We start from the raw sequence: 21,522 nt of genomic DNA, 5'->3' as shown, positions 1-21,522 counted from the left end.
ATTTATGTGAAAGGGAAATATGTGGGTTCTTAAAGGTTTAATGGGAGCCCTACCTAATTCCTCCAAAATTTCTTACTATCCACCATCTACTTGGCTTACTGTAGCTCTCTGATACCCTAACTCTCAAGTCCACTACTACCTCACACAAACCCACACCACCACACTTTTGATTGCTTAACATTCTTCTTTCATACTAATTAATGTATTTTCAACTTTGCCAATGACTATTTAATCTTTGGCTTCATGAAAATTCTGTTAAGAGCCACTCCTATCATTGTAATCTATTCCTATATTTTATATCCTTCTGAGAATAGACTGATAGCTAGGATTACCTCACATGGAAGGAGGATAAGATAATACTCCTGAGAACAACCAGCACTTGTGGCTACACCTACCACTGCCCCGTGATGGGACATTTGGTGGCAGCAGCTAACACCACAGCTCCATCCAGATCCTGACTTCTATACCTTGTATTTTTGTAAATGCACGAAGAGAACAGATCTTGTGTCTTCTTGCTTTATATGCCTAACAATTAGATCTTGGCTTTTTCCTCATTACACTTACACTGTAACCTTTCTTACCTCTGAAGAAATTTTCCACACAGATCTGAAGTCTGCCCAATTTTCTACTTAAAATTTCTCTGTGATACTGAATATACAAACAATGGCCAGACCAAATATACTAATAGAACTCTGACCTACAACCTCTGAATCAATCTTCCCAGAACATTCAGAACTTGGTCAATGACTGTCAGCTCTTTCACTTTTGCCTCTGTTCCCAACTCAGGACAAACCAGATAAAATACAAGTATGCTTTCCAAACAATCATATAAAATGGTACTTCTAGTTAGCCTGCCCCCAGCATCATCATGCCAACAACCTCCAGTCAGAGCATAGACATAACCAATGGTGGCTTCCTTCTATTTTTCCCTATAAAGCTTTCCTACTCCTCTGTCTTTCTTTGAGTCTCTGCCAAATGCAAGTGATGGTGGCTAACTCCCATGTTACAGCAAGCTCTGAATAAATAGCCTCTGTTTGTACTCTTTTAGATGGATTTAATTTATTTTCACATCTGCATAAACAATCAGTAAGTTCCATGTCTATAAATAAATTGGCAAGTTATACTTGTTTCTAGTCTAAAGTCATGGAAAACTGGAAGTTGCATTATTTGAAGATTACATGGTATTCTTTATGGATCTGAGACATCTGATTGCTAAGCTCACCTGCCCCAAACTACCCATCAGCATTATTCACAGACTTTTCAAATAGCCATTGTTGAAATTCCTTTATTCCACTGAATTTTGCCTCCTCATTCAAAGTCAAGGATCAAATGAACTCTCTCCATTTTCCTGATAATGGATACCTCCTTGAAGAAAGGAATTAATTTCTTCCCTCCAAGTAGATGCAAATCTTGTTAACATTCTAACCCAATCTTTACTGGTCTGACATTCTTCTGCCTGTGACCTATCTGAATCCTGTTGTTCCCTGTCCCTGATTCTATAATTTTAGGAAGTCTTTATAGTAAGGTGAGAGGCAGTATTAGTGTGGTGAGAGACAGTGATTAGAAGTATGAACCATGCAAACATGCCACGGAGCATAAAGCCCAATTTTCCTATTTACTAGATATTTGATATTTGGCAAATATGTGAACAGAGCATTTATACCTTCTATACACCCTTATCTTCACAAATGTTGATAATAACCTCATCTAAATCAGAGTTGCTGTGAGAATTAAATGAGTAAATTCATGTGAAGATTGGAGGAGACTATCTTCCATAATTAAAATTTTAATAAGTGCTTATTGTAGTGGTGATTATGCTTTTCTTAGCCAGCTTCAATTATATCAAATAAAATGAAAGTTACCAAGCATCAAGCAAGGTATGCAGGCGCTATTTTGAAGTAACTGGCCTCCCAGCTAACATTGTTTGACTGCTCTAATTTAGAACATTTGAGACAAGAAAGAAGCATATTATCTTCCCCAGGTTGATCTCAATATTTATTATACATGACTGCAAGTGTTTGTGCCATATGAGTGTTTTGGGTCTGCAAAATCTTTAGAAAATATGCCAGCACACTGCTGTATATATTGAAAACCTGCCTGTGGCTTACAGAACACCATCATTGTTGCATGTTTTGTCCTGCTATGTAGAATTATTTAAGAAAGATCAATTTCTTATGGTGAATACAATCCATCTGATTTTGACATAATTAATGTTGATATTGGCAAACAGATTCAACTGCCTCTTTTTTCCATGTCAGTTTAAAGACCAATAAGGTCCTGTGATGAGTAAAAAGGAGAATACTTGTTTTTCTGTTTGCATTAACAGAAAGATCTGCATTTCATTGGCCTAATTGGTTTTAAAACAATGTGAGATAATGAGTAGATAAAGAAATGACAGTTCCTACTTAGCACTACATATAATAGAAATTGCACCTGCCTAATTTCTTCTTGGGTCATTTTGATGCGGGTTATAACTGCAAGACTTAACTGAATTAATGTTAATGCACACTGAAAGTGCATTTTGGGAAATTCTACAATATATTGATTTTTAGAAATTGAAATATTTTCAGGGACTGTGATCAGGTTAAACTGTCAATTGCATGATTCCTTACAACATTCTTTTTTCCCTAGCATAGTTTACATAAACCACAACTGCAAAATTAATCCTTCCTTTATGTTTCTTTTTTTTGAAGTATAGTTGATTTACAATATTGTATTAGTTTCAACCTATAAAACCGAGTGACTCAATATTTTTATAGTTTTTACTCTACTTAAAGCTATTACAAAATAATGGCTATATTTCCATATGCTGTACAATATACCTTTGTTTCTCAATCATTTTATAAAACAAACAAATGCATATAACAAAACAGAAACAGATTCACAGATATAGAGAAAAAAACTAGTGGTTCCCAGTGGGGAGAAGGAAGGGGGAAGGTCAAGATAGGGGTATGGGATTAAGAGACACAAACTACTTCCTTTAAGTTTTAACACAAAACCATTTTTTTCCCCATATTTTTTCTACCCATGTTTCTTTTTGCTCCATTTATGCTCCTGGTCAAATTCACTTACTTTCATGGTTTAAAAACTCACCTAGGTGAAATGACTTAAAAATATACATCTTTGAACCTGGCCTTCAAACTTGAATATACAACCACTTGTTGAATAAGTGACCATGGTAGACATAGCACTCAACATGTCCAAAATTGACTGTATGTTCTCTGCCCAGTCTGTGCATGTTCCTGTCATCATAATCACTATTAATGTGCTTCCATCCAAGTAGTACTTGAGCCAGAAACTTAAGACTCATCCTACATACCTCTGTAGCATGTATTAGATAAAATCCAGCACTATGTCTTGAAAAAAAAATTTTAAATCATGCCCAAAATGCTAGCCCTTCCACTCTTCCTTCCATTTCAGACACTCATAATCACTGATCTGCATACTTTCCAACTGTTTTTACTGCTCTCATTCTAACCCTTGTTTAACTCATTCTTTGCTTTATAGCCAGAATGACCTGTTTTTCTTGGTCAAGTGATCTGCACATGTATTTGCCCAATATAAAAAAGTAAGACCCGTATGACTCCCATACTTCAAATCCTTTGCCTAATTCTATTAGAGCCTTTCCTAGATGATAGTGCCCCCTGCTCTACTGTGTTGAAAAAGTCCTCTATGATCTAACCTTACTTTATCCTGCATGTTATATTAGTTCAGGAAAAAAATTATTCATGATGCTTGTTAAAGAACAGTAAAGGAGACATTATTCAGGAGGACTGAATGGGGTTTTGCAGTAGGAGGAAGAAATTGGGCCCAACTCTGAGTACAACAAGGAAAAGTGGAAATGTATAGTCAAAGAGTAGAGTTAGGGTTGGGGAAGTGTGGATTAGTGGATGGAAAATTACTGAGAGGTAAGGAGGAATTCTGGCTAAACCAACAGAATAGGATTCTTGCAGAAAGCAGGCCAAGGTAATAAGACATCATCTGGGGGATCATGGAAGATGAAGAACCTGATCAGATATTAAGGGTGATCAGGTACTGAGGGTGGGGAATTCTGCCTAAACTAACTTAGTGGGATTCCTGCTAAAATTAGACAATGTAAAGTAGGACACAGAAGCACAAAATCCAAGGCCTATTTGGGAAGAGTAGTAAAAGGGGCCTGACTAAGGTTAAGGAAAGACTCTTTCATAGTTTACTGAATGTATTTGCTTAAAATTACATGTAATACCACACTGAATGTATGTGCTAGAAATGGCACACTGCACATGATCCTCAGCACTTGAATAGCTTTTGCTCTTGCTATTTCATCTACTACTTCCTTTTCTGTGTCTACTTATCACACATACTGGACAGAGCTGAAGTCTTTTCTTCTCAAAGACTTCCCTCCCTGAAAATAGACATAATATTTTCCTTAAACAACCACTACACTCTGAAGAATAAAAATTAGTAATTTTGTAATTGTATAATAATAGTAATGATTTATTGCATAAAACTAATAATCTTATAATAATAATGTGAAAACTAAACTGCTCAACTATGACTACTACCATAATGACTCCAGTTACTACTGTTTATTGAACAGATACCATATTTTACATGCTTTGGAAGAATTATCTTATTTAATATTAAATACAGATTTCCAAGAGAGGTATTATTCCCAATATAAATTGAGAAAACTGAGGATCGTGAGGATCAGTAACTTGCCTAGACCAGGAATTAGCAAACTATGGCCCATATGCCTAATATACCATACGACCCATTTTTAAATAGTCGGTAAATTTAAAGAATTGTAAACACACACATACACAGCCATACACAAAGAATATGTGTCAGAAACCGTATGTGGTCCACAAAGCCTAAAATATTTTCTATCTGGTCCTTTATAGTAAAAGTTTGCTAATCTTATGTTAGATCACAAAGCTTGTAAGAAATTTCACTGGGTTTTGAATGCAGGTCATTTTGACTACAAGCTGCAGGTCCTTGATCATTAGCTCAATTTCCTTATCTCTACTATTATTACCTTTGTATTATGTGCATATCTCACCTTTTTCTCTCTCTATAGAGTAATTTTCTAGAGTCTAGGAGCCAATAATATTCGTTAAACTAAGTTCTTACTGAATATTCAATGAGTTTCTATCACAGTGTTTTCCTGCTAATCTTATGATCTTTCATTCTACTTCTGAAATCTAGGTATGATTATTCTATAACAGTATACAATTTTTGATATCCATGTATTGTCTTCTAAGAACCCTGCACAATTTACAATCTTTTTAAATTCAACATTGAAAGGAAAAACTCTTTCTCCTCTATTCTCAATACTTCACTATTAACACCAGATCTGTGGAAAGGCTTTCCATATCAAATAATTCTCTTACACCAGCTGAGTGTCCTCTAATTTAACTCAACTCTAATTCTATCTAACTGGAGAGAGGGTCAGATCCCACAGGTTAAGGGCTCAGTCCTACAAGACTGTCCCATTTCAGACACCACTCACAAGTCCTGGTTGTCATCTGGGTTTCTGATTGATTAACTATAAATCCAGTGTTCCCATAAGCCCCTCCTTGTGTTTCATCATTTGCTAGAATGGCTCACAGAACTCAGGACAAGTTTACTTAGTAGGATTACCAATTTATTATAAAGGCTATAACTCAGGAACAGCCAGATATGACAGACGCATAGAGCAAGGTATGGAGGAAAGGATACAGAACCTACATGCCCTCTCTGGGTATTTTACCCTCCCAAGAATATCCACATGTTAACCAACCAGGATGTTCTCCAAACCTTGTGCTGGAGGGGTTTTTAGGAAGCTTCATTATGTAGGCACAGTTAAATAATCTTTGGCCATGTGTGGTTAAATGAACCTCCAGCCCCCAAAACTTAGGGCTGAAAGTTCCAGCATTCTAATTACATCTTTGGTTCCCCTAGCAACCAACTCCTATCCTTGGTTACCTAGGAACTTTCCAAAAATTACTCCATTAACATAAACTCAGGTGTGGATGAAAAGGGCTTATTATGAATAACAAAAGACACTTTTATTGGTTTTATCACTTAGAAAATTCTAAGGATTTTAGGAATTCTGCACCAGGAAGAAGAACAAAGACAAAATATATACTTCTTGTTATAAATTGCAATGTCACAAACACTATCAGAGATTATTTTGAAGGAGAAGAGTCTTGCTTACATTTTGAAATAATTTTCCTACTCATATATTTGGCCTGTAATGCTGTCCTTGTGTTTTTGCATTTCTGCTGGAATTTGCTTTACTTGATTGTTTAATGTAAATGTAATTAGGGTTCCTTGAGTTTGTCCCACTGCACATTGATATCTATCTCAAAGCCCTGATTGCCTATTAGCCTGGTGTGTAAACCTATCTTCTGTGTGAAATAATGCTGCCATTTGTAATGTTACAGATCTCTTAGATGGCATATCTAGTGTTACTTACATGAGAAACAATCATTTGAATTCTAATAGAACATTAATGTCCTTTTGTACTGAGACTACCCTTTTTCACCTTATTTTTAAATAGTATTTAAAGTAATTAAATTCTGTGAAGTTATTATTCCAAGCTAATGATTTATATATAGTATTTTTAATGGGCTTGCCAAGAAGCAAAATGTAGCACAATCTCATAATATCAGTCATTAAGGGAATGATGTCCACTGTAAGCTAGAGACCTTACCAGAGTGCTCACATCTACTTGATGTTTTCAGATTGCTCCTGTCATTAAAGAGTGTACCTTCCTACTGAGCTTGCCACTGAGTTATTATCTCAGACTACACTTATCTGCTTGGAAATATCCATCAAAAGAGAATTGTGATAACAGAACAATAACAGCAAGAGGAAACAAAAACAAACAGTACTTTCTGTGGGAGGATCATCATCAAATGTGTGGTGGGGGGAAACAGAATATTAAAGAAAATTACATAGTATCATTTCCTCCCTCACTCTCCCCAAAAACGATTTTGTTACACTGGTGGTCTTTTTTGCCAGAAAAGAAAAAAAAGATCTTTCTTCTTCTTTTGGACTCTGCTTTTGTTGCAGAGCATGACAATGCCTCCTTCTGGTCTCCTACTCTTTTTTTTTTCTTTATTGGAGTATAATGCTTTACAATGGTGTGTTAGTTTCTGCTGTATAACAAGGTGACTCCAACTCTGTTTTAATTGAATTTTCTCTCTCTCTTCCCCCTTTTTATAGTTAAATTTATATGTATTTATTTATTTATTTATTTATTTATTTATTTATTTATTTATTTATTTCTGGCTGCATTGGGTCTTCATTTCTGTGTACAGCCTTTCTCTAGTTGCAGCAAACGGGGGCTACTTTTTGTTGTGGTGCGTGGGCTTCTCATTGCAGTGGCTTGTCTTGTTGTGCAGCACGGGCTCTAGGTTCATGGTCTTCAGTAGCTGTTGCTCTCAGGCTTAGTTGCTCCACGGCATGGGGCATCTTCCCGGACCAGGGCTCGAAACTGCGTCCCCTGCATTGGCAGGTGGATTCTTAACTACTACGCCACCAGGGAAGTCCATCTTCCCATTTTAAAATCTCATTCTCTCTCTCCCTTCCTACCTCCCCCCTTCTCATCTAAGATTTAAGACCGTCTATTTTAATTATGAGGTTAATCACTTTGACTATGGATTTTGTAAAGGTTATTTATTCCTATGTTAGTCAATATTCACTATATAATTTTCAAATATTAGGCCAATTTTTAGCTAAGATTCATGAAATTTTATTAGGTCTGCATATTGTGTTCACAAATCCTTAAGCAGCCACCTATTACAAAAACAGATGCAAATGAATATATGCAAGGGAATCAATTCATTTTGTTTCTTACTATAGAACAGTGTTTCTCAATCTTTTTATCACACATCTCAAAAAGCCTGTTTTCACCTAATGGCATACCCATTACATGTTTTTTTGAAACAGATATAGTGTACATCTGTTTATGTACTGAATATGTAATTGTGCTTTATACATAAAACAAGTAAGAATGTTTTGACCCTAAAGAAACAAGTTTTGCCTCCTTGGGGGTGATATCATTGAGAATGCATGCTACAGTGATGAAATAATATTCTGATTATTTAGGCCAGCTTGTGAAGACCTAAAATAAAACCAGGCAGAGGGCCAATCCTTTCCCCAAAGCTTCCCTGTATATATTTCTCTCTAGAAGAATTTTTCTCAACTTTGACAAGGGATACATATTCTAGGGTAAATCAGAGTCACTGTAGTGCTTTACCAATGCACACAATGCACACAGACACATACATACACACTCAGCTCTCCTTAATCTTTAGCAAGCACACAAATATATACACAAGTAGATATTTATAATCACTCACAAAGGAATATACCTCACACTCCAGAATTGAAAAAAAAAATGCCCCAGTAATTGTAAATGTGTTATGTGTTTAATCTACCAAACATACTGGGGCAATACAAAGAATATATATATATATATATATATATATATACACACACACACACTATATATATATACATATATATATATACACACACATACATATAGAGTAAAATATATATGTATATATAAACCTATTAGGAAAAAGTCTCAACAAAAACAAAAAAATCCAATTATTGAATTTTGACATTTCTATATATATTCTGGATGCTAACTATTTGCCAGGTATATGGTTGCAAATACTTCATGCACTTATTTCTAGTCTTTCACAAAGAAAAAGGTTTTAATTTTAATAGCATTCAATTTATCAATTTTTTTAATGGATGTGTTCTTGTCAATTTTAATAAAGAATTTTTTGCTAATTATTAATCAGAAAGATACTCTATTTTTTTCCTAAGTACTTTATAATTTTGAATTCTACATTTAAATTCATGACCTAGTTTGAATTAATTTCTACATAAGTTTTGAGGCTTAGGTTGTTGTTTTTTTAATTTTTTTGCATATGGTTGTCCAATTATTATTATTTTTTTTACATCTTTATTGGAGTATAATTGATACCAGCACTATTTTTTGAAAAGTCTATTCTTTTTCCATTGAATTTCTTTTATAATTTCATCAAAAAGTTACTTAGGTCTGTTTACTGGCTTCTCTGTACTATTCCATTCATTTATATGTCTATCCCTTCACCAATTTCATACAGTCTTGATTACACTAGCTATATAATGTCTTGAAATTAGGTAGGCTCATTCTTCCCACTTTATTCTCCTTTTTCAAAATTGTTAGTTATTATAGTACTTTTGACTTTACATATAAATTTTAGAATAATCTTGTCTATACCTGCAAAAATTTTTTTTGCTTGGCAGGTTATAAAAATTGCCTTAAACATGGATATTAATCTCAAAAGAATTGATATATTTACTATATTAATTCTTCTAATCCATGAACAAATTATGTCTCCCCAATTATATAGATATTTAAATTACTTTATCAACATTTTGTAGTTTTCAGCATGCAAATCCAAAAACGTTTTGACAGACTTATACCTAAGTATTACTTTCCTTTTTAAATGGTTGCATTTTTCTTATTTATATTTTTGTTTTATTGAGATATAATTGACATACAGCACATATAAGTTTAAGGTGCACAGCATAATGATTTGACTTATATATGGGAATGTGAAATGATTACCATAGTAAATTTAGTTAAAATCCATCACCTCATACATTTACAAAAAAATGTTTTTTTCCTTGTGATAAGTACTTTTAAAACTTACCACTTAGCAACTTTTAAACATACCTTACAGCAGTGTTAATTATAGTCATCATGTTATCCATTATATCCCAGTTCTTATTTTTTTAATTTATTTTTATTGGAGTATATCTGCTTTACAATATTGCATTAGTTTATAATGTACAGCAAAGTGAATCAGCTATATGTATACATATATCCCCTCTTTTTTGGATTTCCTTCTCATTTAGGTCACCACAGAGCACTGAGTAGAGTTCCCTGTGCTATACAGTAGGTTTTCATTAGTTATCTATTTTATACATAGTATCAGTAGTGTATATATGTCAATTCCCAACTCCCAATTCATCCCACCCTCTCCCCCATTCCTGCTTGGTATCCATAAGTTTATTCTCTACGTCTGTGTCTCTATTTCTCCTTTGTAAATAAGAGTGTCTATACCAATTTTTTCAGTTTCCACATATGTGTTAATATATGATATTTGTTTTTCTCTTTTTGACTTACTTCACTCTGTATGACAGTCTCTAGGTCCACCCATGTCTCTATAAATGACCCAATTTCATTCCTTTTATATGGCTGAGTAATATTCCATTGTATACATGTCCCACATCTTCTTTAACCATTCCACTGTTGATGGACATTTAGGTTGCTTCGATGTCCTGGCTATTGTAAATAGTGCTGCAATGAACATGGCGATGTATGTGTCTTTTCGAATTATGGTTTTCTCTGTGTATATGGCCAGTAGTGGAATTGCTGTGTTATATGTTAGTTATATTTTTAGTTTCTTAAGGAATCTCCATACTGTTTTCCATAGTGGCTGTATCAATTTGCATTCCCAACAAAAATGAATGAAGGTTCCCTTTTCTCCACACCCTCTCCAACATTTATTCATAGATTTTTTTATTGATGGCCATTCTGATTGGGGTGAGATGACACCTCATTGTAATTTTGATTTGCGTTTCTCTAATAATTAGTAATATGAGCATCTTTTCATGTGTTTGTTGGCCATCTGTATGTCTTCTTTGGAGAAATGTCTATTTAGGTCTTCTGCCCATTTTTTCACTGCGTTGTTTGCTTTTTGATTCTGAGCTGCATGAGCTGTTTGTATATATTGAAGATTAATCCTTTGTCAGTTGCTTCACTTGCAAATATATTCTCCCATCCTGAGAGTTGTCTTTTTGTCTTGTTTATGGTTTCCTTTGCTCTGCAAAAGCTTTTAAGTTTCATTAGATCCCATTTGTTTATTTTTTTTTTTATTCTCATTGCTCAAGGTGGTGGGTCAAAAGCAATCTTGCTGTGATTTACATCAAAGAGTGTTCTACCTATGTTTTCCTCTAACAGTTTTACAGTGTCTGGCCTTATATTTATTTAGGTCTTTAATCCATTTTAAGTTTATTTTTGTGTATGGTGTTAGGGAGTGTTCTAATTTAATTCTTTTACATGTACCTGTCCAGTTTTCCCAGCACCACTTATTGAAGAGGCTATCTTTGCTCCAATTGTATATTCTGACCTCCTTTGTCATAGATTAGGTGACTGTAGGTACATGAGATTATCTCTGGGATTTCTATACTATACCATTGATCTATATTTCTGCTTTTGTGCCAGTACCATACTGTCTTGATTACTTTAGCTTTGGAGTATAGTCAGCAGTCAGGGAGCCTGATTCCTTCAGCTCCATTTCTGTTTCTCAAGATTGCTTTTGCTATTCAAGGTCTTTTGTGTTTGTATACAAATTGTAAAATTCTTTATTCTAGTTCTGTGAAAAATGACATTGGTAATGTGAAAGGGATTTCATTGAATCTGTAGTTGCTTTGTGTAGTATAGTCATTTTCACAATATTGTTTCTTCAAATCCAGGAACATGGTATTGTGTCATCTTTGACTTCCTTCATCAGTATCTTATAGTTTTCTGAATACAGGTCTACTGCCTCCTTAAGTAGGTTTATTCCTAGGTATTTTATTGTTTTTGTTTCAATGGTGAATGTGATTGTTTCCTTAATGTCTCTTTCTGCTCTTTTATTGTTAGTGTATAGAAATGCAAGAGATTTCTGTGTATTACTTTTGTATCCTGCAACTTTATTAAATTCATTGATTTGCTCTAGTAGATTTCTGGTGGCATCTTTAGGATTTTCTACATATAGTATCATGTTATCAGAAAACATTGACACTTTTACTTCTTCTTTGCCAATTCACAACCCTTTCCTTTTTTTTTCCTTCTCTGATTGCCATGGCTAGGACTTCCAAATCTATGTTGAATAGTAGTGGTGAGAGTGGACATTCTTGGCTTGTTCCTGACATTAGTGGAAATGCTTTCAGTTTTTCACCATTGAGAATAAGGTTTGCTATGGGTTTGTCATATACGGCCTTTATTATACTGAGGTTGGTTCCCTCTATGCCCACTTTCTGGAGAGTTTTTATCATAAATCGGTGTTGAATATTGTCAAAAGCTTTTTCTGCATCTATTAAATGATCATATACTTTTTATTCTTCAATTTGTTAATATGATGTATCACATTGATTGATTTGTGCATATTGAAGACTCCTTGCATCTCTAGGATAAATATCACTTTATCATGTTGTATGATCTTTGCAATGTGTTGTTGGATTAGCTTTGCTAGTATATTGTTGAGGATTTCTGTGTCTATGTTCATCAGTGATATTGGCCTGTAATTTTCTGTTTTTGTGATGTCTTCGTCTGGTTTTGGTATCACGGTGATGGTGGCATAGTAGAATGAGGTTGGGAGTGTTCCTCCTTCTGTAATATTTTGGAAGAGTTTGAGAAGGATGGGTGTTAACTCATCTCTAAATGTTTGAGACAATTCATGTGTGAAGCCATCTGGTCTTGGACTTTTATTTGTTGGAAAAAAAATTTTTTAACAACTTTATTAGATTATAACTGCTCTGCATTGTTGTGTTAATTGCTGTTGTATAACAAAGTGAATCAGCTATACTTATACATATATCCCAATACCCCCTCCCTTTTGCATCTCCCTCCAATTCTCCATATATCACCCCTTTAGGTGGTCACAAAGCACGAAGCCCATCTCCCTGTGCTAAGGGGCTGCTTCCCACTAGCTATCTATTTTACATTTGGTAGTGTATATATGTCAATGCCACTCTCACTTAGTCCCAGGTTACCCTTCCCCATCACCGTGTCCTTAAGTCCACTCTCTACCTCTACAGCTTTATTCCTGTCCTGCTGCTAGGATCTTCAGAACCTTTTTGTTTTTTTAGATTTCATATATATGTGTTAGGATACGGTATTTGTTTTTCTCTTTCTGACTTACTTCACTCTGTATGACAGACTCTATGTCCATCCACCTCACTACAAATGACTCAGTTTCATTTCTTTTTAGGCTAAGTAATATTCCATTGAATATTTGTGCCACATCTTCTTTACCCATTCATCTGTCGATAGACACTTAGGTTACTTCCATGTCGCAGCTATTATAAATAGTGTTTCAATGAATATTGTGGTACATGACTCTTTTTTTTTTTTTTTTTTTTTGCGGTACATGGGCCTCTCACTGTTGTCACCTCTCCCGTCGTGGAGCACAGGATCGGAGGCACAGGCTCAGTGGCCATGGCTCACGGCCCAGCTGCCCCGTGGTATGTGGCATCTTCCCGGACCAGGGCACGAACCCATGTCCCCTGCATCGTCAGACAGACTCTCAACCACGATGCCACCAGGGAAGCCCCATGACTCTTTTTGAATTATTGTTTTCTCAGGGTATATGCACAGTAGTGGGATTGCTAGGTCATATGGTACTTCTATTTTTAGATTTTTAAGGAACTTCCATACTATTCTCCACAGTGGCTGTGTCAATTTACATTCCCACCAAAGGTGTAGGAGGCTTCCCTTCTCTCCACACCCTCTACAGCATTTACTGTTTGTATGTATTTTGATGATGGCCATTCTGACTGGTGTGAGGTGATACCATATTGTAGCTTTGATTTGCATTTCTCTAATGATTAGAGATCTTGAGCATCCTTTCATGTGTTTGTTGGCAATCTGTATATCTTCTTTGGAGAAATGTTTACTTAGGTCTTCTGCCCATTTTTGGATTGGGTTGTTTTGTGGGCTTTTTGTTTGTTTGTTTTGATATTGAGCTGCATAAGCTACTTGTATATTTTAGAGATTAATCCTTTGTCAGTTGCTTCATTGCAAATATTTTTTCCCATTCTGAGGGTTGTCTTTTTGTCTTGTTTATGGTTTCCTTTGCTGTGCAAAAGCTTTTAGGTTTCAGTAGGTCCCATTTTTGTATTTTTCTTTTTATTTCCATTTCTCTAGGAGGTGGTTCAAAAAGGATCTTGCTGTGATTTATGTCAGAGAATTTCTATGTTTTCCTCTAAGAGTTTGATAGTGTCTGGCCTTAAATTTAGGTCTTTAATCCATTTTTAGTTTATTTTTGTGTATGGTGTTAGAGAGTGTTCTAATTTCATTCTTTTACATGTAGCTATCCAGTTTTCCCCGAACCACTTATTGAGGAGGCTGTCAATTCTCCATTGTATATTCTTGTCTCCTTTACCAAAGATAAGGTGACCACATGTGAGTGGGTATATCTCTGAGCTTTCTATCCTGTTCCATTTATCTGTAATTCTGTTCCTGTGCCAGTACTATACAGTCTTGATTATTGTAGTTTGTAGTACAGTGTGAATTCAGAAAGCCTGATTCTTCCAGCTCCATTTTTCTTTTCAAGATAGCTTTAGCTATTTGGTGTCTTTTGTGTTTCCAAACAAATTGTGAAATTTGTTGTTCTAGTTTTGTGGAAATTGCCATTGGTACTTTGATAGGGATTGCATTGAATCTGTAGATTGCTTTGGGTAGTAGAGACATTTTCACAATGTTGATCTTCCAATCCAAGAACAGGGTATATCTCTCCATCTGTTTGTATCATCTTTAATTTCTTTCATCAGGGTCTTATAGTTTTCTGCATACAGGTCTTTTGTCTCCTTAGGTAGGTTTTTTCCTAGGTATTTTATTGTTTTGGTTGCAATGGTAAATGGGAGTGTTTCCTTATTTTCTCTTTCATATTTTTCGTCACTGGTGTATAGAAATGGAAGAGATTTCTCTGCATTAATTTTGAACCTGCTACTTTACTAAATTCCTTGATTAGCTCTAGTAGATTTCTGGTAACATCTTTAGGATTCTTTATGTAAACTATCATGTCATGTGCAAATAGTGACAGTTTTACTTCTTCTTTTCCTATTTGGGTTCATTTTATTTCTTTTTCTTCTCTGATTGCTGTGGCTAAAACTTTAAAAACTACGTTGAATAATAGTGGTGGGAGCGGGCAACCTTGTCTTTTTCGTAATCTTTGTGGAAATAATTTCCTTTTTTTTTTTTACCATTGAGAACGATGTTAGCTGTAGGTTTGTCATGTATGGTTTTTATTATGCTGAGATAAGTTCCCTCTATGTCTACTGTCTGGAGAGTTTTTTTTTTTTTTATCATAAATAGGTGTTGAATTTTGTCAAATGCTTTTTCTGCATCTATTGAGATTATCATATGGTTTTTATCCTTTAATTTCGTAATATGGTTTATCACATTGATTGATTTGCATATACTGAAGAATCCCTTGCATTCCTGGGATAAACCCCACTTAACCATGCTGTATAATCCTATTAATGTGCTGTTGGATTCTGTTTGCTAGTGTTTTGTTATGGATTTTTGCACCTATGTTCATCAGTGATATTGGCTTGTAGTTTTCTTTTTTTGTAACATCTTTGTCTGGTTTTGGTAACAGAGTAATAGTGGTCTCATAGAATGAGTTTGGAGTGTTCCTCTCCCTGCTTTATTTTGGAAGAGTTTGAGAAAGGTAAGTGTTACCTCTTCTGTAAATGTTTGATAGAACTTGCCTGTGAGACCATCTGGTCCTGGGATTTTGTTTGGAAGATTTTTAATCACAGTTTCAATTTTAGTGCTTGTAATTGTTTGATTTATACTTTCTATTTATTCCTGGTTCAGTCTCGGAATGTTGTGCTTTTCTAAGAATTTGTCCATTTCCTCCAGGTTGTCCATTTTATTGGCATATATTTGCTTGTAGTAATCTCTCATGATCCTTCGTATTTCTACAGTGTCAGTTATTTGTTCTCCTTTTTCATTTCTAATTCATTGATTTGAGTCTTCTCCCTGTTTTTCTGGAGGAGTCTGGATAATGGTTTATCAATTTTGTTTATCTTCTCAAAGAACCAGCTTTTAGTTTTATTGATCTTTGCTATTGCTTCCTTCCTTTCCTATTCAATTATTTCTGATCTGATCTTTATGATTTCTCTCCTTTGGCTAACTTTGTGGGTTTTTGTTCTTCTTTCTCTATTTGCTTTAGGTGTAAGGTTAGGTTGTTTATTTGAGATGTTCCTTGTTTCTTGAGGTAGGATTGTATTGCTCTAAACTTCCCTTTTAGAACTGCTTTTCCGGCATCTCATAAGTTTTGGGTCATCATGTTTTCATTGTCATTTTTTTCTAGGTAAATTTTGATTGCCTCTGATTTCTGCAGTGATCTCTTGGTTATTTAGTAGTGTATTGTTTAGCTTCCATGTGTTTGTGATTTTTACAGTTATTTTTTCCTGTAATTGATATCTAGTCTCCTAGTATTGTGGTCAGAAAAGATAATTGATACGATCTTAATTTTCTTAAGTTTACCAAGGCTTGATTTGTGACCCAAGATATGATCTATCCTGGAGATTGTTCCATGAGCCCTTGAGAAGAAAGTGTATTCTGTTGTTTCTGGATCGAATGTCATATAAATATCAATTAAATCCATCTTATTTAATGTACCATTTAAACGTTGTGTTTCCTTATTTATTTTCATTTTGGGTAATCTGTCCATTTGTGAAAGTGGAGTGTTAAAGTCCCCTACTATTATTTTGTTACTGTTGATTTCCCCTTTTATGACTGTTAGTATTTGCCTTATGTATTGAGGTGCTCCTATGTTGGGTGCATAAATATTTGCAATTGTTATATCTTCTGCTTGGACTGATCCCTTGATCATTACATAGTGTCCTTCTTTGTTTCTTGTAATAGTCTTTATTTTATTTTATTATATTTTATTTATTTATATATTTTTTGTGTGTGTGATGAAGGAAAGTACTGCATTTATTGCAAGCTATCCAAAATGAGACCAAGCAAAAACAGGCAGCTCATGCTCAAAAGACTCAAACTCTGGGATGGCTTTCAGGAAAGTGTTTTTATTTTATTTTATTTATTTTTTATTTTTTACTTTTTTAACATCTTTATTGGGGTATAATTTCTTTACAATGGTGTGTTAGTTTCTGCTTTATAAAAAAGTGAATCAGTCATACATAAACATATGTTACCATATCTCTTCGCTCTTGTGTCTCCCTCCCTCCCACCCTCCCTATTCCACCCTTCCAGGCGGTCACAAAGCACCAAGTTGATCTCCCTGTGCTATGTGGCTGCTTCCCACTAGCTATCTAGCTTATGTTTGGTAGTGTATATATGTCCATGCCTCTCTCTTGTTTGTCACAGCTCACCCTTACCCTCTCCATATCCTTAAGTCCATTCTCTAGTAGGTCTGTGTCTTTATTCCTCTCATACCCCTAGGTTCTTCATGACATTTTTTTTCTTAAATTCTATATATATATGTGTTAACATACAGTATTTGTCTTTTTCTCTCTGACTTACTTCATTCTGTATGACAGACTCTAGGTCTATCCACCTCATTACAAATAGCTCAATTTCATTTCTTTTTATGATGAGTAATATTCCATTGTATATATGTGCCACATCTTCTTTATCCATTCATCCGATGATGGGCAATTAGTTTGTTTCCATCTCCAGGCTATTGTAAATAGAGCTGCAATGAACATTTTGGTACATGACTACTTTTGAATTATGGTTTTTTCAGGGTATATGCCCAGTAGTGGGATTGCTGGGTCATATGGTAATTCCGTTTGTAGTTTTTTAAGGAACCTGCATACTGTTCTCCATAGTGGCTGTACCAATTCACATTCCCACCAGCAGTGCAAGAGTGTTCCCTTTTCTCCACACCCTCTCCAGCATTTATTGTTTCTAGATTTTTTGATGATGGCCATTCTGACTGGTGTGAGATGATATCTCATTGTAGTTTTGATTTGCATTTCTCTAATGATTAATGATGTTGAGCATTCTTTCATGTGTTTGTTGGCAGTCTGTATATCTTCTTTGGAGAAATGTCTATTTAGGTCTTCTGCCCATTTTTGGATTGGATTGTTTGTTTTTCTGTTATTGAGCTGCATCTGCTGCTTGTAAATTTTGGAGATGAATCCTTTGTCAGTTGCTTCATTTGCAAATATTTTCTCCCATTCTGAGGGATGTATTTTGGTCTTGTTTATGGTTTCCTTTGTTGTGCAAAAGCTTTGAGGTTTCATTAGGTCCCATTTGTTTATTTTTGTTTTTATTTCCATTTCTCTAGAAGGTGGATCAAAAAGGATCTCGTTGTGATTTATGTCATAGAGTGTTCTGCCTATGTTTTCCTCTAAGAGTTTGGTGGTTTCTGGCCTTACATTTTGGTCTTTAATCCATTTTGTGCTTATTTTTGTGTATGGTGTTAGGGAGTGATCTAATCTCATACTTTTACATGTACCTGTCCAGTTCTCCCAACACCACTTATTGAAGAGGCTGTCCTTTCTCCACTGTACATTACTGCCTCCTTTATCAAAGACAAGGTGACCATATGTGCATGGGTTTATCTCTGGGCTTTCTATCCTGTTCCATTGATCTATCTTTCTGTTTTTGTGCCAGTACCATACTGTCTTGATTACTGTAGCTTTGTAGTACAGTCCAAAGTCAGGGAGCCTGATTATTCCAGCTCCGTTTTTCATTCTCAAATTGTTTTGGCTATTCGGGGTCTTTTGCATTTCCATACAAATAGTGAATTTTTTTGTTCTAGTTCTGTGAAAAATCCCAGTGGTAGTTTGATAGGGATTGAATTGAATCTATAGATCGCTTTAGGAAGCAGAGTCATTTTCACAATGTTGATTCTTCCAATCAAGAACATGGAATATCTCTCCATCTATTTGTATCATCTTTAATTTCTTTCATCAGTGTCTTATAATTTTCTGCATACAGGTCTTTTATCTCCTTAGGTATGTTTATTCCTAGATATTTTATTCTTTTTGTTGCAATGGTAAACGGGAGTGTTTTCTTGATTTCACTTTCAGATTTTTCATCATTAGTGTATAGGAATGCCAGAGATTTCTGTGCATTAATTTTGTAACCTGCTACTTTACCAAATTCATTTATTAGCTCTAGTAATTTTCTGGTATCATCTTTAGGATTCTCTATGTATAGTATCATGTCATCTGCAAACAGTGACAGCTTTACTTCTTTTCTGATTTGGATTCCTTTTATTTCCTTTTCTTCTCTGATTGCTTTGGCAAAACTTCCAAAACTATGTTGAATAAGAGTAGTGAGAGTGGGCAACCTTGTGTTGTTCCTTATCTTAGTGGAAATGCTTTCAGTTTTTCACCATTGAGGATGATGTTGGCTGTGGATTTGTCATATATGGCCTTTATTATGTTGAGGAAAGTTCCCTCTATGCCTACTTTCTGCAGGGTTTTTATCATAAATTGGTGTTGAATTTTGTCAAAAGCTTTCTCTGCATCTATTGAGATGATCATATGGTGTTTCTCCTTCAATTTGTTAACATGGTTTATCACATTGATTTATTTGCATATATTGAAGAATCCTTGCATTCTTGGAATAAACCCCACTTGATCATGGTGCATGATCCTTTTAATGTGCTGTTGGATTCTGTTTGCTAGTATTTTGTTGATGATTTTTGCATTTATGTTCATCAGTGATATTGGCCTGTAGTTTTCTTTCTTTGTGACATCCTTGTCTGGTTTTGGTATCAGGATGATGGTGGCCTCGTAGAATGAAGTTGTGAGTGTTCCTTCCTCTGCTGTATTTTGGAAGAGTTTGAGAAGGATAAGTGTTAGCTCTTCTCTAAGCATTTGATGGAATTCGCCTGAGAAACCTTCTGGTCCTGGCCTTTTGTTTGTTGGAAGATTTTTAATCACAATTTCAATTCCCTTGCTTGTGATTGGTCTGTTCATATTTTCTATTTCTTCCTGATTCAGTCCTGGCAGGTTGTGCATTTCTAAGAATTTGTCCATTTCTTCCAGGTTGTCCATTTTATTGGCATAGAGTTGCTTGTAGTAATCTCTCATGATATTTTGCATTTCTACAGTGACAGTTGTTATTTCTCCTTTTTCATTTCTAATTCTATTGATTTTAGGCTTCTCTTTTTTTTTTTTTTTTTTTTGATGAGTCTGGCTAATGGTTTATCTATTTTGTTTATCTTCTCAAAGAATCAGCTTTTAGTTTTATTGATCTTTGCTATTGTTTCCTTCATTTCTTTTTCATTTTTTTCTGATCTGATTTTTATGATTTCTTTCCTTATGTTAACTTTGGGATGTTTTTGTTCTTCTTTCTCTAATTGCTTTATATGCAAGTTTAGGTTGTTTATTCGAGATGTTTCCTGTTTCTTTAGGTGGGCTTGTATTGCTATAAACTTCCCTCTTAGAACTGCTTTTTCTGCCTCCCATAGGTTTTGGGTCATCGTGTATCCATTGACATTTGTTTCTAGGTATTTTTTTTTTTAATTTGCTCTTTGATTTCTTCAGTGATCACTTCATTATTAAGTAGTATATTGTTTAGCCTCCATGTGTTTTATTTTCTACAGATCTTTTCCTGTAATTGTTATCTAGTCTCATAGCATTGTGGTTGGAAATGATACTTGATACGATTTCAATTTTCTTAAATTTACCAAGACTTGATTTGTGACCCAAGATATGATCTATCCTGGAGAATGTTCCATGATCACTTGAGAAAAATGTGTATTCTGTTGTTTTTGGATGGAGTGTCCTATAAATATCAATTAATTCCATCTTGTTTAATGTATCATTTAAAACTTGTGTTTCCTTATTTATTTTCATTTTGGATGATCTGTCCATTGGTGAAAGTGGGGTGTTTAAGTCTCCTACTATGAATGTGTTACTGTCGATTTCCCCTTTTATGGCTGTTAGTATTTGCCTTATGTATTGAGGTGCTCCTATGTTGGGTGCGTAAATATTTACAATTGTTATATCTTCTTCTTGGATCAATCCTTTGATCATTATGTAGTGTCCTTCTTTGCCTCTTCTAATATTCTTTATTTTAAAATCTATTTTGTCTGATATGAGAATTGCTTCTCTAGCTTTGTTTTGATTTCCACTTGCATGGATTGTCTTTTTTCCATCACCTCACTTTCATTCTGTTTGTGTCCTTTGGATTGAAGTTGGTCTCTTGTAGACAACATACATATGGTTCTTGTTTTTTTTGCCTACTGAGCCAGTCTTTGTCATTTAGTTGGAACATTTAATCCATTTACATTTAAGGTAATTATTGATATGTAAGTTCCTGTTACTGTTTCATTAATTGTTTTGGTCTAGTTTTTTTATGTCTTTTTCTTCTCTTGTGTTTCCATCCTAGAGAAGATCTTTTAGCAGTTTTTGTGAAGCTGGTGTTGTGGTGCTAAATTCTCTTAATTTTTGCTTCTCTGTAAAGCTTTTCATTTCTCCAACAATTCTGAGTGATATCATTGCTGAGTAGAGTAATCTTGGTTGCAGGATTTTCCCTTTCATCAGTCTAAATATATCCTGCCTGTCTCTTCTGGTGTACAAATTTCTGCCAAAAGATCAGCTGTTAACCTTATGGGGATTACCTTATATATTATTTGTTGTTTTTCCCTTGTTGCTTTTAATAATTTTTCTTTGTATTTAATTTTTGTTAGTTTGATTAAAATGTGTCTCAGCATATTTCCCCTTGTGTTTATCCTATATGAGACTCTCTGCGCTTCCTGTACTTGTTTGAGTAGATCCTTT

The sequence above is a fragment of the Grampus griseus genome, assembly GCF_964374135.1.
Source record: "Grampus griseus genome assembly, chromosome: 15".
In the NCBI taxonomy this organism is placed as follows: domain Eukaryota; kingdom Metazoa; phylum Chordata; class Mammalia; order Artiodactyla; family Delphinidae; genus Grampus; species Grampus griseus.
This window is presented reverse-complemented; position numbering follows the sequence as displayed.